Source organism: Sceloporus occidentalis, unplaced genomic scaffold, assembly GCF_023333645.1.
Source record: "Sceloporus occidentalis isolate IW3139 unplaced genomic scaffold, rSceOcc1.0.p SCAF_4, whole genome shotgun sequence".
In the NCBI taxonomy this organism is placed as follows: domain Eukaryota; kingdom Metazoa; phylum Chordata; class Lepidosauria; order Squamata; family Phrynosomatidae; genus Sceloporus; species Sceloporus occidentalis.
Window position 1 is genome coordinate 92,706,719 of NW_028316984.1, and position 17,513 is coordinate 92,724,231.

A 17,513-nucleotide genomic window follows, 5' to 3' on the forward strand; every position below is an offset into this window, starting at 1 on the left:
GCCAGCCAAGATGCCATTACTGTGGACTTTTTCACATGGAGGAGGCAAGCATCATTAAATCGTGATTAAATTCACAATTTAACGATGCTTGCCTACCATGTGAAAAAGTCCTGTTTGCATAAAGTTACAGTACCTTTTTTGCTTCAATATGCATCACCTCATATTGAAACACTTTTGCTTTCACTACAGATTTGTAGAAACTCCCTCTATACATCTCTCCATTATGTCATTTTATTCCTATCCTCAGTTCCTTTTTCTTTAACCAGTTTCCAATCTGTAAGAGGACATCCTCTCTTTTCCCCTGATTGCCAGATGTACTCTGGGGCATTTGGTCAGGAACTGAAACTTCCAGTTTTGTCCACTAAATTACCATTGTTTATGTGGTCATTTTCTCTGGTGTTTCCAAATGGACTGCTATTGGTGCCATTGATCGAAAGCTATGTGCATCTACTGAGAATGATTTCAGAGCAAGCTTTTATCATGTCACCCCCACATCAAATTGGGCTTCATGTGATTTTTTTTCTTCCTTTGTATTCCTTCCTACAGAACATTTGTTAAGAAGGAAAACGCACAATAATTACACAGTTTCTTCTGATTGCTAGCATGATGAATGGCCTGTCTGAAGATATCCTTACTATTTCCCATTTTAATTGATTTTGCAGTAAGAAAAAAAAGAAAAAGAAAGAAAAAGCAATAGGAAATACAGGAGGGCATATAAATAGACACCTCTCTCCAAACTTCAGTGAGTAAGTTTGTGTGATTGTTCAGTAAATGGCTTGTTTGGAAGCATACACTACCAAAAAACATCAAGAAAGCCATATTACCTTTTTAGGTTCTCTGTTTTATAATGCTTTGTTTAATGATGTTGCAGTATTCATTATCTGAGTTTGGGTTTGATGGCCTTAGAAATGAGCCAGTGGCTCATGAAAAAGGGGAGGAGAAACTGATTGTTGTGGGGGAGAAGGTAGAAAGCATTGTCTTCAGGATAATCTATCCTTAAGTGTGATACACAGGGTTACTTCCTAGGTTATGGACTGACAGTTATCTTAAACTGCCACAAATCACATCCTGTATTACCCTGTATACTCTAGCTACCTTTTTCTACTGTTTCTTAGATCAACTACCTCAAGCTGAAAAGCAGACCCATGTCCCTGGAAAGCAAGGCATGGGAGAGAATAACCATCTTTTGTTGTTTTATATAAGAATGTGGTAAACAGAAACATATTTTCTCACAAAATAGATTTTCCATTCTTAGCTTTCCTAGCTAAGAGCCCTTGGTGCATTTGTTCTCCATACATTTGTCTAATCTTTCTCTAAAGCCCATCTAAGCTAGCGACCATCATCACATCTTATAGCAACAAATTCCATAAATTCATTATGCATTGTGTAATGGAATGCTTCCTTTTGGTGTCATGAACCTGTTGGCTATCCATTTGTTGGATGAACAAAAGCCCTGGTGTTCTGAAAGAGAGGAGGTGTGTGTGTGTGTGTGTGTGTGTGTGTGTGTGTACAATTCCTTCTTCCACACAAAATTCCTTTTGGGGTGTTGGGGAGGGGAGAAGACAGATAGTATCTCAGTAATAGAGCCAGAGTTTGAAAAAGTTTCCTTTTGGTTACCAGAACCCAGTGCTTAGCACTACCGGTTGTTCTGCTGCATTTTCCAAACTTCCAAACTTTCAAAAAAGTCTATCCTGCTCCCACAAAGGGAGAGCCAGTGTGGTGGAGTGGTTTGAGAACTAGACTACTACTCTGGAAACCAGGGTTTGAATCCCCATGGAAACCTACTCAGTGACCTTGTGCAAGTCACACTCTCTCAGCCTCAGGGGAAGGCAAAGGCAAACTCCCTCTGAACAAATCTTCTCAATAAGCCCCTATAATAACCTTAGGGTTGCCATACATTTGAAATGACTTGAAGGCACACAACAGCAACAACAAAATGGAATTATCTTTCTAGAGGCCTCCAGAAGAGGTGAGTATCACCCTTCTTCTGTTTAATCAGGAAATTGCACCCTATGTGGCTATCCGCTAAGAGCCTTTCTGGAAGGCAGCAATTCCATTTCATCCACTCTAAACACATTCCCTCTTGTTACTAGAAAGTAAGAATTACTAAAGAAGCTATATGGAAGCAGTTTTTAATTTCTGATATATTCAGTTAGAACAACTGGGTTTTGTTTTTGTTTTTTTGCCATGCTGGGGAGAGAGGCTGAACAAAACAAGGGCAGCTAAGAGAGACACACACACTTAAAGAAGAGCTACAGAGTACTAAACTTAATTTTTGTGTAGGTCCACAAATAGCAAGAGCCAGAATGAGGTAGTGGTTTTGAGTGTTTCACTATGACTCTGTGGATGAGGGTTCAAATACCAGCTTGGCCATGTAAACCCACTTGGGAGTTTATCACACTAGTGAGATCCCACAGGGAAATGAGAATTAAACACAATATAATGCAAAGATAACCAGAAGATGCCCGAAGTTTATCACACGACGTCGCAGTTAACGTGAATTAATGCAAAGTCAATCCGCAGTTAAAGTGTAGGAAGCCTGCTTTTTAAATTAAGAACAAACCAATTTTAAAAAGCTGTTGGTTTCCTCAACTTTAACTGCGGATTAACTTCGTGTTATTTCGCTTTAGCAGCAATTACTGTGTTAAACTTTCTGAATTTGAAGGTCTGTTTAAATTCTCGTTTAACTCCTGTTTTCCTGAATGATCTCACTAGTGTGATAAACTCCTGGGTGACCTGGGGTAAGTCATACTCTTCAAGCCTCAGCGGAGGGCAATGGCAAACCCCCTCTGAAGAAACCTGCCAAGGAAACCCCAGTATGGGGGTCGCCTTAGGGTTGCCATAAGTCAGAAATGACTTGAAAGCACAGAGCAGCCAGAACCACAAACAGCACTGAAACCCAATGTGGTGCTGCAGAGAAACTGCTGAACTCAAACAAGTGATGCTGAGTTCAAATCCTTGCTCAAGCCATCATGTTCTTTGGATGAATCAATGTGATTCACTGTAAACCACCTCAAATACCAATTTTAATCATTTTAAAAATTATTATTAATGCAATTTTTATCTGGTTACGCTCTGTACCTAAGGGGTTTGTAAAAATAGGTCTTTGCCTTCTGTAGAGACTGGAGACCTCAGCAAAGGGGAAGGAAAGGGTAGATGATGAACTCAATGCAGAATGCAAGGATGAAGAAGGGAGTTTGTAATAAATGTTTAAAATTAGAAACCAAGGAAGCCATCCAGAGTTCAAGAGCTATAACATTCCAACAGCAGGGCATTGCAACAGGGAAAGGGCGCTATTGGAATGCTACGAATGTAATCTTCAATACAATGGGGGGACCCTGAAGGAAGAGCAAGGTATAAAGGATGAAATGAAAGCACTTCAATTGTACAGTAGTTTCTGTTTGTAAATAAAACACAGCTTGTGGGCTTGTCAGGATCTGTAAGACTGGCCTCTCTTTTGTTGAGAGATACTGTTGCATTATTCAGTTGTGAATAGTTGTGAAGGCCTGTCCATTTTGCCTGCATGCACACTCTTCAGCATTGCGCTTTGGATTTTGCAATAACAGTGACTGGCCTTTTATGAGAGCGTGGGTGCTGAGCCTGGCTATAGTGATATGAAGGTAGCAGATATTACTGTGAATTAAATCCAGTATTTAAATAACATGATTGAGGGAAGAGTAAAAAAAATTGACATGACAAATTATGTTGCAAAAGGGGTTGAGAAGAGGAGGAATAGGCAGCCATTAAAATGCCAATCTCTTCTCAGCCACTTGAAATTGCAGCTTAAATTTAGGGCCATTTCAGAGCTCAGAATAATCTTTTCTATGACTCTGAGCAGAAGCTAAGTTTTCTCTGTGGTTTTGGAGAGAATATTGCCATTTAAAGAGATGTCAGCATTTTTGAGCAACTGCAAATTGAGTTGTTTGGAAAGTATGGAGCCCAAGACGATAAAGGCTCTGTACATCACAAAGGTATAAAAAAGGGGGAAAGACGTTTTCCTCTTTTTTCTTCAAAGTTCTCTTTCCACTCGTTTCACTGAGTAATTCTTCAAAGGAACTTGTTGAATGATAGAGTTTGGGGGGCAATAAATTTGCTGTGATACAGTAGACTTAATCTACCAGTTGTCTTTCTCTTTTGCAAATGTTCTTCATTTAGTGAATATGTTTGGGGGGAGGATGTACCAGCTTGATCAGAACATATCACTCTCTAACTAAATTTGAACTACTTAAATTTAAGCTTCCTCTTAAATAACTTCAATGTCTTATGAAGTAAATGCACAAATTTGGGGCACTTCATTCAATTCATTGGGGTTAAAGTGGATTAAGCCCTGGTATTTCAGTTTAATTAAGTTGTAGCTCAGGGCTTATGTATTTTAAATTGAATGGACACTGAGGCTGAAAGCTGCACATGGCAGCCATCTTTCTTGTTCAAATCCTTAATAACCTTACACTGATGCTTTGCCATGTCTCAGAAGCATTTGGTTTTTTCCCCCTTCTTCTTTACATCTTAATTCCTCATATCTTAAACTTCTCAAAGTTTAAGGGCTGTGTCTGTATTTTGTGACTAAAAAAGATAGATAGAATCAAAATAGTAGAAGGTCTAAAACCCAAGTCTTGTTGAGAATTATTGAGAGATCTGGGTATGTGCAGCCTGAGAAAAGAAGATGGAGAATGCTATGACAGCTTTCATTTGTTTGCTGCTGCTACTGCAGAGGACAAGACCCAAGCAATGAATTCAAATGGCAAGAAAAGAGGTTCTGACCAAACATTAAGGAGAATTTCCTAATGGCAGAGGGTGTTGAACAATGAAATAGACCACCTTGGAAGGTAGTGGACTCCTCTTCATTGGAGGTTTTTAAACAGGTGCTGACCTGTTTAAAGTAAAGCTTTACTGATGGGTTCCTGCACTGGCAGGAGGTTAGACTGGATGAGCCGTGAGGTCTCTTCAGTTCTATTATTCTATGACACCAGTATAGCGAACTTGTGACAGTAGTTTTACTGAAGTGGGTAATTTCAGTAGTTTTACCGAAGCTGGGGATTCCAGCTGCGATGTGGCATCAAATAGTGTTTTCTATAGGGGAGCTAGAGGATAACAGTGTTAATAACTTCTGGCATACAGCAGGGATATAGATACCCTTGGATCCCCACCCTTCTGACTGCTTGTGGGACAATGATGCCAAGTGTTGTCCTGATAATCTCAGATGTCACTAGCTTCTTAGATGACTCATTGGCTGAGCCTTTTAGGAAACAGGCCATGGGTTACGAAGGATGGAACAAAGCTTGTAAAGCCAACTGACTCTCACCTTCAGGACTCTGGCAGCTCTCCAAATGCAGCCTGAGTGTTTTGTTTCCCCCTTGCTTTTCCTGCTTGGGAAACAAACTGGGAGTAAATGTGGGCTCCTTCAGCTGTCTTTGAGCCAGGAGAGTCCTGACCTTGGAATTCAGCCAGGTCTCTAATCACCAGCTGAGTAGGTCCCCTTTTCACTTGCTTTCTTGTCCCGAGGAAGGTGGGAAAAGAGTAAAAGCAGGCTGTCTCAGCTGGTGATTACTGTAATTCCTGAAATGATGGCTGAGAGCCAGAGAAGGAGCTCCCACTAATCTTGATCTCAAGTGACAGGGTTTCCTTTTCTCTAAATATCACATGGGAGAGGTGGGGCTTTGGGGAGAGGGCACAGTGGGTGCAGAACCTCTAGTGAGCCAAATTAGGCCTACAAGTAAGTGATTGCCTTCCCTGGAAGTTCAAGATATTTATATTAAATTGAAAGGGGTCTTGTACAGTTTTCATAGACTTCAGCCTACTTCCTCAGATGGATGGGGTAGAGTGGAAAGACCAAGGACAGACCTATAGGAATAAGTTGCTCCATTCTGCTAGATTGGGGGTGGGAATTGTGCAGCCTGATAGATATTGTTGGAATGCAGCTCCTAGTATCTCTGTTTTCAATAGGCTGGAAGGAAAATATGGGCAATACTGTATAGTCCAAAAACATTCAGAGGACCACACAATTCCTACCACCCTTACTAGATCTACCCTAAGCAGTGGAAACAGAAATTTATTTGTAAATTCCACTTTCCAACAGAGCTACCCCATTTAAAGAACAAATCAACTTGTTTCCCCCAAATGAGTGCCCTCCAATCTATTGGACTATAATCCCCCTCATCCTCAGCCAGCATAACCTTCTGGAGGGTAGCCATATTGTAAAGGCTAAAATGTTACACCCCATTGAATTCCTCCTTTAGAAGAGATATGCCTAAGATTGTATAGGTAGCTTTTTATATGTGTCTGAAGACAGCCCTATTATCAGTGAGCTCATTTGACATATTCAACTGAGAGCCACAAAATTATGCAAAGCTGCCTAAAAGGTGTGCTTTTAGTTTGGATTTTGCAAATTAAAAATTGCTTCTCTTTGCCATGCTTCCTCTACATCAAACCTAGTATCTTACTATATGGAATGAAAAAGACATGACCCATACCTTTGTCTCATATTTTTTCTCTCCATGCCTTCCACTTTTTTTAAAAAAAAAACCTTCCCCTTACAGCTCTATCTCTGCCCTTAGCAGCTGGTAGAGATCATAAAGCTTTGGAATGCAGGGGATATCACTCAGCTGATGAGCTGTCAAGATGCCTCTAAAATTCAGGCAGGGTCTTTCTCTCAAAGACAGAGACATGGATGAGGCAGCTGCCCCAGAATTTTGCCACACCATGTGATTGCCTGCGTCCCCTCCTTCGGTTGTACAAGCCCTGAAGAAATGTGTCTGCATCGGTGAACCAGCTCTGCTTGGGTAGTTTTCTCCCTGTGTATCTGCATCTGGGATGTTAAGTGCCCTTTCTGATACCACTGAGGCCCACTTCAGTCTCTGCAAATTCTGGGAATGTCATATACAAGTCTGAGGAATTCATCTTGTGGATCTTTCCAGTGAGGCAGTGCTTCAGCAATTTGTTTTAAAAAGATTCTTTGTGTGGGAACTGGCTCCGAGGTATTGCAGAACAAATGTACTGGAAAGTTTTTAATTCCTGCTATGCAGATTGGCAGTTTTCTTCAAAGCTTGGTGCTCAGTGGTTTTCAGCCAGTATCTGACAGACGTACAGCCTTTGTTTTAGGTATAAATGCCAGGAGATAGCAAAAAAGCAGAGACAAGGTGAGAAGGTTCCCCCTCCCTTGCTCTTCTCCTGCCAGCCTCCTGTTGCACATTTCCTTTGCTTGTCACATATATTTATGTTGGTGGCAGATGGGCTACTGCTCAAATGAGTTTGTTCCCCTTCCAGGATGAGGTGATCTCATTTGGAGTCTCCTGTGAAATGTTGCTGGTTGCATATGGCCAGATTGGTCTCTTGGCAGCAGACATCCAAGAACAGATTACTCTCTCCTTGTTCATCGTTCTGCTTGCCAAGACTCTTTCGGATTGTCAGGATGACATTGCATGAGGGAGATAACCTATCTTTACCTAGCCACAATTCAGAGTGCCATTGAGTGGGAAATACTCCAATGGAATTAGGAACCATGAGTACACCAATCTGGAAATGGTTCTAGTCTCTCTTTTTCTCATTTTCTTGCAGGTACTCTATACTGGATGTGGTCCCTCACCCATTCTTTCCTTTTCCTCTCCCATTCCTGGAACTTGGTGTCCTTGGGATTGGCAACCCATAATGACTCAACTTGCTGGGCTGTGTAACTTATTGGGGTTTAGTAGAGACTAAGAAAGAAACACCAAGAAATCAGAAGTCCACATAAAACAAGGTGTAGTCTTGGTGCCCCATGCTGTCCCCAACCTGTCCAGATTGCCTGGACTAACATTAATCCATCAAAACAAAAAAGAAGATGAATTGCTATCCCAGTAGTCTCCAAGAACAGCAATTTACTGCGAAGACAACACTCCTTCACCTTATTTCTTGTCCTTAAGATGGCAGTCCTATGGGGTTTTCTAATCCCACTGCTGCCACCAAATTATATGTGAGAGGCACAGCAAAGGCTTTAAAATAAACGTAGCATTGCTGGTTTTAAAATCACCACGAGCCAAGTGATGTTTGAAATAAAAACAAAGGTTTATTGTATAACAGAACGGAATAAATATAACTTGTTGTCAAAGCTTGCTATTGTAGTCTTTCTTGGTTACATCAATGCAATGGCTGTATTTAACTCCCCTTTTAATATTTAAGCCACCCAGGCTAACAATATCATTCAAGATTTTACACAACAGCAGCTCTCTCTCCTCTAGAGTTATATTTGTTATCTGAGTCCCTTCCTCTGGACTCCTAATGACCAAATTCCAGTCCCCTCAGGCCTATATTTCCATATAGACATTTATAGTCTTCCCAATCTAACTGTTGTACAGGCACCCTGACCCTATTGTTCTCCCAGAATTATGCTGTTTGAACCTCCTGGAGCTTTTCTGGGCAGACCCACTTAGAACTAAGGATAATGGATGCTTTGGTTTCCCCTTGCCTGTTTTTTGTTTACTTCTTTCACCAACAAGATTCAGGCAGATAATAAAGCTATTATAAGTTTAATCTAGAACACCAACTGGGGCCATTTCTGGACCAAAGTTAAGCCATGCTGTGATAATATATCTAGGACTGAGTACTGGGATGTGCCTTTGAAGACTGCTTGCAAATGGTGCTTGGTTCAACCAAACTGTCAGGCTGTCAGCTGGAACATATTTCAGTGGTATTGAAAGAACGTCAGTGGTTTCTGGTGTCTGAGTAGTGTTCAAAGTGCTTGTGATTACTTTTAGGTATCTGAAAGAAATGCCACTTCCAATATCAACCAGTGTATGGGTAAAATGCAATTTTTCTCATTCTCAACAAGAAAGCACTTTAAAAAAAAATCAGCAAAACCAAATTGTGGTTCTAAAAAGTCAAGGGGAAGGTCTTTTAATTTCACTCAATGAGGAGAAAATTTTTTGAAAAATTTCATTCTCGTATACATAACCAAATAAGTGAAAATTAACTTTTCTAGTGTTGAAGTAAACATTCAAACTTCTCCTGGTGCCTCAGGCAATTGGATAAAATGGATAGTATCTAGACAGAAAACTGTCTCAATGAGGTCACTCTGTTTATGGCATTCTTCTCCAGGAGTGGAGTGGTCTTCCTGGTGCCAACATTGTTCCCCTTTTTTTTCACCAAAGACATTCCTACTCAGTCAATTTACTCCATCATCCCACATATTGACATATATTATACATTTGTCTTAGTTTTGTATTTTATACCATATTTGTACATTGGCCCTGGGAGCTCTGCTAAAGGATGGTGAATAATTTTTGTGAATACCGAGTATCCTCATAAAGGTAGCACAGAACAGAACTGGTGCTGGATTTCTTAGAGAGCCTGGAGCAAGACACCCAAGGAGAAAGAGCAGCCTGCTTCCCTTCCAGTATGCTTGCCAGAAAGTGAAAAACACAGTCCCTTCTACTTTTATTTTGGAAAAAAAAAACCTTTTCTGGGGGTGGTGGGTGGGTGCATGGTTAAACACCAGCCAACACTGCATCTGCTTGACAACATCTTTGCCCAGCATGAAAGGGGTTCTAGGAAAATATAGAGAGTGGGCAGATGCAGACTCAGGCAGTGCTCCACAGCACAGCCACCCCCTATTAAAAATACCTAAAAAGTGATGGGATGTTCCCCCTTGCCTCCAAGGACTGCTGACTGTGAGCTGCGTTTGTTTGCCGGGCGGCTTCTGGGTTGTTAGAGGTGCGCAGTTGCACACCGGCCCAGGAGCCGCCTTCGGACTGCTTTTCTCCATCTGCTCTGGACTCCACCACCAGCATTTCCAGCCAGCGGACCAAGGGAGAAGCAGCAACATCTGGGGGAAGGCGGAGGGAGGAGCACGCCGGTGGCAGAGGCGTGTACAAAAGCCAGCTTGCTTGGCCCCCTCCTCCGTCCCGCCCCCCTTGCCTCCAAGGACTGCTGACTGAGCTGCGGCTCAGGGGGGGACGGTGGTAACTTCAATGTTACACCGTATAATTAATACATCCCTGAGGGATGGGCAATTTCCATCTAGCTTAAAATTGGCCATTGTAAAACCACTGCTAAAAAAGCCCTCCCTCGATCCCCTGATGCATAATAATTATCGGCCAGTATCGCTATTGCCATTTCTGGGGAAGGTGATCGAGAGGGCGGTTGCAATCCAGCTTCAATCGATCTTGGATGAAACGGATTATCTAGACCCATTTCAAACCGGCTTTCGGGCGGGCTACGGGGTTGAGACTGCCATGGTCTCCTTGGTCGATAATCTTCGTCTGGGCATGGACAGGGGTAGCGTGTCCTTGTTAGTGCTCTTGGACATCTCAGCGGCTTTCGATACCATTGACCATGGTATCCTTCTGGGGCGCCTGGGGGAGTTAGGAATCGGGGGCACTGAGCTCCAGTGGTTCCGATCCTACCTCTCGGGAAGGTTCCAGATGGTGCAGCTGGGGGACGTGTGCTCCGACAAGAGGGCGCTTACATCTGGTGTCCCTCAAGGAGCCATTCTGTCCCCCATGCTTTTCAACATTTACATGAAACCGCTGGGAGAGATCATCCAGAGGCACGGGGCTCGGGGTTATCAGTACGCTGATGACACCCAGATAGTCTTCTCTATGTCTCCGACTGATTCAGTGACCAAGGATGGCATCTCTCCTCTCGTTGCCTGTCTGGAGTTGGTAATGGGCTGGATGAGGAAAAACAGACTCAGCCTGAATCCAGAAAAAACGGAAGTGCTTGTGATAGGTTCTCCGGGCCTGGGAATGGTTGTGTCTCCACCTGTCCTGAATGGGGTCACGCTTCCCGTGAAGGACTCAGTGCGCAGTCTGGGGGTGCTCCTTGACTCGTCGCTCCACCTTACATCTCAGGTGGATGCGACAGTCAGGAGTACCTGTTATCAACTTCGGTTGATATGCCAGCTGCGCCCCTACCTGGGCCGGGGGGACCTTGAAACGGTAGTACATGCTCTGGTAACCTCTCGATTGGATTTCTGCAATGCGCTCTACATGGGGCAACCCTTGTACCATACCCGGAAGCTGCAGTTGGTGCAGAATATGGCGGCAAGACTGGTCACTGGTATTTCCAGGACCAGTCATATAACACCGGTCCTTAAAGACCTCCATTGGTTGCCTATTCGCTTCCGGGCGCAATACAAGGTGTTGGTTTTCACCTATAAAGCCCTAAATGGCTTGGGCCCAGGGTACTTGGAGGACCGCCTCTCTCCATACAATCTGCCTCGCACACTCAGATCTGCCGGGAAGCAATTGTTAAGGGTTCCAGAGGCTAGATATGTCACCACCACGCAGAGGGCCTTTTCCACCTCAGCCCCCAAGCTCTGGAACTCGCTTCCCGGCGAGCTCCGCTCGGCCGCCTCGCTGGAACAATTTAAAAAGGGGCTAAAACCACACCTATTCCAGCAGGCATATCCCTGACCCCTGATGACCCCTGATGTACCCCCTTCTTCTTCTCCCTCTTAGCAGCATTGTTGAGCTAGCGTGAGATTGTTTACTGTATGTTGTTATGATGTTTTTAATGGTTTTTATTGTTGATATGTGCTATGTTGTGAAACCGCCTTGATCCTTGGAAAGGCGGTATATAAATAAATTATTATTATTATTATTATTATTATTATTATTATTATTATGTTGGTGCATGGTGTCAGCCCCACTATAGTGAGGTCTTGGGATATAGGGTGAGAGAGAATTTTTTAAAAATAAACAGTGCCCCCATATGCCAGGATTTCTTCAAATTTGGGGAGCTTAGCTTGCCTCAGGGTGTTGTTAGGTATATATCATGCCAGATTTCATACCCTGTCATCATTTCCCCAATTCTTGCATGGTTGCATTCAAGTAGTAAGATGGGAGAATTTGGTTCCACTGCAGCAGTGTTAGGGATTGATTGTGATTGAAGGGATTTAAGTTTCCAATTTATGGTGACACTATCACTACCTGAGGTAATACTATCATGGGGTTTTCTTGGCAAGGTTTGTTCAGAGGAGGTTTGCCTATGCTTTCCTCAGAGGCTGGAACAATCACCAAGAGGATTTCCATGACTGAGCAGGGATTTAGACCCTGGTCCTCGGAGTTGTAGTCCAAGCATCAAACCACTACACCACACTGGCTCTCTCTAAAGGCATAGCAGTTGGCAATTCAGTGTTTGTTACTTTACATACAAGTTGTGGTGGTGGTGTGCATGAATATTGTTAAGAAATATGTCATTCAGACTGAAAGGCCAGAAGACATAAAAACAGAGCTGCCATTGCTAATTCTTGATAGAAACAGATGCAGTGGCAGCAAGCAAGGAGACAAAACAGTAGGAATACTGCAAGATAACAAAGGTCTGCCTTGTAGAACTTGCACATGCTGACAAATCCAAGCTGTCTTTGGGGTTCTGATCAATATCATATCAAAGAGTAATGTTTCAGTTCTCTTTTGAACATACTGAACTGACACATGCTAATGGCTGTTTGCCCCTTGTAAAGAAGTGAGCAGCGTATTGCTCTTGCCAAAAGGTCCTCTCCCCCACTTTCCAGATAGCACTTAAAAGAAAGCTATAATCAAATGGCAGATAACAATAGTGCAGGTTGGCTGAAATGCCAAATGCTGAGGCTCCCAAATGGCATATTTCTTACCATTTGCCAGGCTCCATCTGTGTTCTTTGTGAGCCCTTTCATCTCAGCTTCCGATCTCTTGGGTCAAGCAATCACTTTACAAGGAGCATGGCTCTGGAATCAACACTGAAAGACATTGAAAATGATACACCAATCCCATGGCAATGCTAAAGCATATAAAATAGCACAAGACATTTTCTGCCACTGCCTGGGTTGACATCAGCTGCGGATTGTACTCTCTATCTGATATTGTTCAAATAGCCCCCAATCGAGTCATGTATTACGCTGGATTAGTCATGAAGAGCCTCTGAAAGATTGTGAGGCCTGATATTCTGAAACACCTTAGCTTTAAAATCAGTATTCAGCTTGCATTTGATGTTAGAAACTCATTTGATTTCTGAGTGCTTCTGAAAAGTCAAACTTTCAAGTATTGTGAAATTGAAAGCTGAAGGACAGAGGCTTACAGAATGAGTCAGTTCTTTTCAGATGCTTGGACACAGGCCTCTTTCAACCCACCACACACCCACCATTGCACATTAGGTGTCGGAAGGAAAGTTTCTTGTTAGATTTGTAGGGACCATTTTCTATAGGAGAAGCAGTGGGTGGGAGCGAGGCCTATAGTTCAATGGTAGATCTTTTGCAGGCTTTGGAGATGCTCTGGGACTGAATGGTAATGTGAAGCCCTCTTCCTTCTTGCTGTACTATGTGTCAGTGATTTTTTGTTTGTTTGTTTCCACTGGGGGGGAAAAGAAATATAGACATGGACAAACATGTTGGGAGCTCATTACAGTTCTCAGCCTTTTTTTTTTTAGTTAACTATCCAACTAATGCTTCTGTTGTCCTACACTGTTTTCTTGCAACTGCTGGCATGAGCTGCAGTTTTATTCCTGCCATTTAGGTGAGTTTCTACAGAATATGGAAGGACTGTTGCAGGAATAATTATGTAACACAGCTGGAGATGTAAGCAACGTTCAGAATTTTTTTCTTGTCCTTGGTGAGAAAGGATGTCTTGACACATTGAGATACCCTGTCAGGGAAATGGCGATCCACCACAATTTTTCTCACATTTCAGGACAATTCTTTTTTAAAAAAGAAGTACAAAATATATTGTTGCCTGCACAAAATTAGTTTTTTCTCCCCACAAGATCCATTAAAAATCTCAAAACTGTGAAAAATCATCAAAATACGTACAGTTTCACTTAGTAGGGGGAAAAGCTTTTAAATTTATTTGTTCTTTCATGGAAGAATGAAACTAGTGAGGATATTCAGGAAAACTGACCACAGATTCCATCACAGTTTTTCGGTGTGTCCTATACACACTCTGGAATGAATCTACACAGGTGAAATAATGTGTCCTTAGACTGATCTTAGTCCCATTGAAACACAACATGTTCTCTCATTCTGACATGAAGACACTTCTTTTTGATGTCTGAAGGCTTTAAAGCATTTAAAAAAGAAAACCTCTAGTTTACTTTGCAGTTTTGGGGAAGACCTAGTTTTTAAAATGTGTGGTTTGACCCTCCAGTTGGGACAAGGGTGGAATCAGGTGGGGCCAGGTTAGTAGGTGCTGACTGGCTGGTGGGTGGGCAGCATAGAGTCTCCAGAGATGTGTTGCCTGGGCTATTGTTTGCCTACAAAAGGCCGGAAAGCTCTCTACAACATATTTTCTTTGTTTTTTCTTTGTATTCTGGATATATGTAAAGTTTTGAAGCTTTCAACTTTGAATATTTGGTTGCCTTTAGATGTCCTTTTGAGAATCAGAAGCATGGATTTGGAAAAGACAACAAGGGCCATCCAGTCCAACCCCCTGCCATGCAGGAACTCACAATCAAAGCACTTCCGACAGATGGCCATCAGCCTCTGTTTAAAAAAGTCCAAAAGGTTTTTAAACCTCTGAGTAAGGTGATTGGGGAGAGGTCTCATGGAGCAACCATTATAAGACACTGTCCAGTCCTATTGAATTAAGAAGGTGTTACTTTTGAGTAGATCTGTATAAGATTGTATTGTGTGTAGGCCATTCTGTACCCATTTTCCCAGGAATTAATTTTTTTTTAAAATGAGGCAGCATGTTAGAGGATGTGGAGGTAACTACCCAGGTATCTGATGGGAGTGCATGTGGGCAGTCTGAATGACAAAAAAAGAAAAGAAAAGAAAAGATAAAGGCTATTTGATTATGTGAATATGCACATGCATGGCAGAAGCAAAAAACAAAGCAAAGCAAAACAAAAAACCCTACAGCTTCTCCAGTCATGTGACCAGACATAAAGTGATATGGGGAACATGTGCACACAGCTGACACACAAAGATGGGCGTCCCATGTGGCTTTCCAAAGTAATTTCAGTTTGGATTAAAACAAGCGTGTGTGGCCATAAAGAGATCACACCAGGGCAAGATGCTACTCCGTATTTCTGCAATACAGCCCTTCTGTAGATTCAGTTCTGGATTTAGACTGAGTAATGCCTCCTCGGTTGCTTCTCTTCAGGTACTTGGGACCTAAACTCACAGACAGAGGCATATCCTCCAACTGTCTTGAATCTGGCAGGGATGGTCCTGATTAATCCTCTGTTGTTCTATTTTTTCAGCTGCTTTTAAAATGTCCTAGTTTATGGCTCCTCCTCCCACTTTTCTGCTTTGCCCTCAGCTTACTTTAGTTGTGGCAAACTGAATTAAAAGTGAAAAATAGTTTGCACTCATTTAATTCATTTGCAGTTGTCTTTCTCTGGAGATGCCAGCAAAAGCAATCTGCTGTAGTCTTTTTTAGCTTGTGTGTTCTTTCTCATTGATAACTCTCCTTCTTTTGTTGCCTGGCCTTTTGACCCCACACTCATGTTGCTTGGCCACTTGTGTCTCAATTTTCATTTGTGAAATGTTGGAGTGTATGCAGAGGCAACTAATAATGGCCGAGAGAATTCCAACCAGGAACCCAGCCAGCCAAAAGAAATTCATGCCAGAGTATATTAGGAGTGAAATTTCTTCAGTGAGCCATCTGGCCTGGGTACTGGCAAGAAGGGAAACAAGAGATGGAAGCATAGCTGATTCTCCTCCTGAAGATATATATTTTCCTGTGGTATGTTTAATTGAGCTAGCTTATGGCAATTAAACATTACCATGAGCATTTCAAACAAGAGTTTGATTGTTTCTTGCTATTTAATTTTATATGACTGCTGTATTGAGGTCTTTTCATTTTTGTCATTGTTGATCCCTTTTTTTGTAAGTGATTTTGAATCTGGGGGGCAAAAATAGGTTATAAAATAAAATGCCACAGTTTGGTTTGTATTTTCCCCTGTTAGGGTTATGGAGCAATAGTTAGTGGGCTTCTAGGACGGGGGTGAAGGTTGACCAGAGTCCAGCAGTGCCTCTCCAATGGGATTGGTTATGACTGTTGACATCCCTCCCCCCAATGGGTGAGACCTGGGACTTAATGTTCTTTTACAATTTTAGATTACTATACTTAATAATTTTAACCTATCCTTGTGTTCTCCTTTGGTTCCACTGGACTACAGACCGTGCCTTCCAATCATCATCATCATCATCATCATCATCATCATCATGATGGTGAGGCAGTTTTCTAGCTGTTGTTTCACTTGTGTGGTTTGCTACATGGAATTTTGAAGAAGATATTCTCCTGTTTCACTGAACACTTCTCGGCATGTTGCCAAAGTGGTACCCAAGTCCCTTAAGGTGCACAGATTCCAATGTTTGATGGTGCCAATTTCCTCCTCTTATTTTCTTGTCAGAAAGCACATGCCTTCCTACTGTTATGTTAATGGACACTGATTATAGGTCCTAAGTGATGTAATGATGAAGGTCAAGTTAATTTTCCTCAGCAAACAAGGTATGGTGTAAGTTTCCAGGGCAACCAACACTATCCCCACCATGCTGTGCAGAACACACTTTGAAATATAAATAAAAGGCACTTCATAAAAGATGTCAAAGCCTGTAGGATAAAAATGCAAATATCCCACATGTTTTTGACTGTTGCATGCAGGTGGGAATAAACTTATGCAGGGACTCTCAAACATGGCTACAGGAAGTCTAAAAAATAATAGTGTAAGTCTCCTCCAGTGGTAACCACAACAAAGCAAAGATGAATCATCTGACTGTGCATACTTTCATTTCAAGTGGAGGAGGGAGTAATAGGAATGCATGCATGGTCATTCAGTTGCAATTATGTTAACTGAACATGATTTAATGCCTTTATATATAGGGGCATAATGCAGGGTGTGTGGGCCACACAAGGTGACACTCTAAGGGGGGTTATACCACTGGTGCCCATACATCTCCCTTTAGGCAGAAACAGCCTGTGATGTTTGCCTGTGTCCCTTTAAATGGCTGACGAGATGGAGTAAGTGGGATGAGGATCAAGGGGAGGAGAAAAGAGAGGAGCCATGTTTAAAAACAAATAAATTATTAAAAAATATATTTTAAAAAATAATTTATTTTTAAAATTCTTTTAAAATTTTCTTTAAAGCCATCACATCTTAACAATCTGTCACTTTAAGCAAGTGAAACTGTTTAGATGTAAATACATTTAGGCTGTGCATATGATATTGTAATATAAAGGTATAATTTTAATTGTTTTATGTCACAGCTATCACCATTACATTCAGTGATATATGGTAATTAAGATTTATGAGTAACAATCATACAACAAACATTACTAAATATCCTGCATGGTGTGCTATGGTATGGTATGGAAGGAGGTCAATAGTTGTGTGACATAACGATTTACTGCACTGGATGACACCAACCCAAGTGACACCACTGCTCATATAAGACAGCAGGGGAAGCTGTAAAGCAGAGGTAGGCAACTGCAGAGGTGGCCGTTTACACTGCTGTGCCACTTCCAACAGGTTGATCAGCATCCTCCCTAACATAAATTTAAAAAATATTTTGTCAGCTATTTTTTCCTGTTCAAGACACCGAAAGTGGCTCAAAATCACTGCAA

The 17,513-nt window shown here is 41.9% G+C and overlaps 1 protein-coding gene across 6 annotated transcripts in view; it reads left to right on the forward strand.

Moving 5' to 3' along the window:
* Window positions 1–17,513, forward strand: part of LOC149314349 (tetraspanin-4) — a 771,146-nt gene that overhangs the window by 378,990 nt on the left and 374,643 nt on the right. Inside the window, exon 1 of one of the 6 annotated variants that reach the window (XM_089520926.1) lies at window positions 13,203–13,235. The exons of the other annotated variants lie outside the window; for them this stretch is intronic. The gene's annotated coding sequence lies outside the window, so the exon portion shown is untranslated. Of the gene's footprint in view, window positions 1–13,202; window positions 13,236–17,513 lie in introns of those variants that run through there. 6 annotated transcript variants of the gene reach the window in all.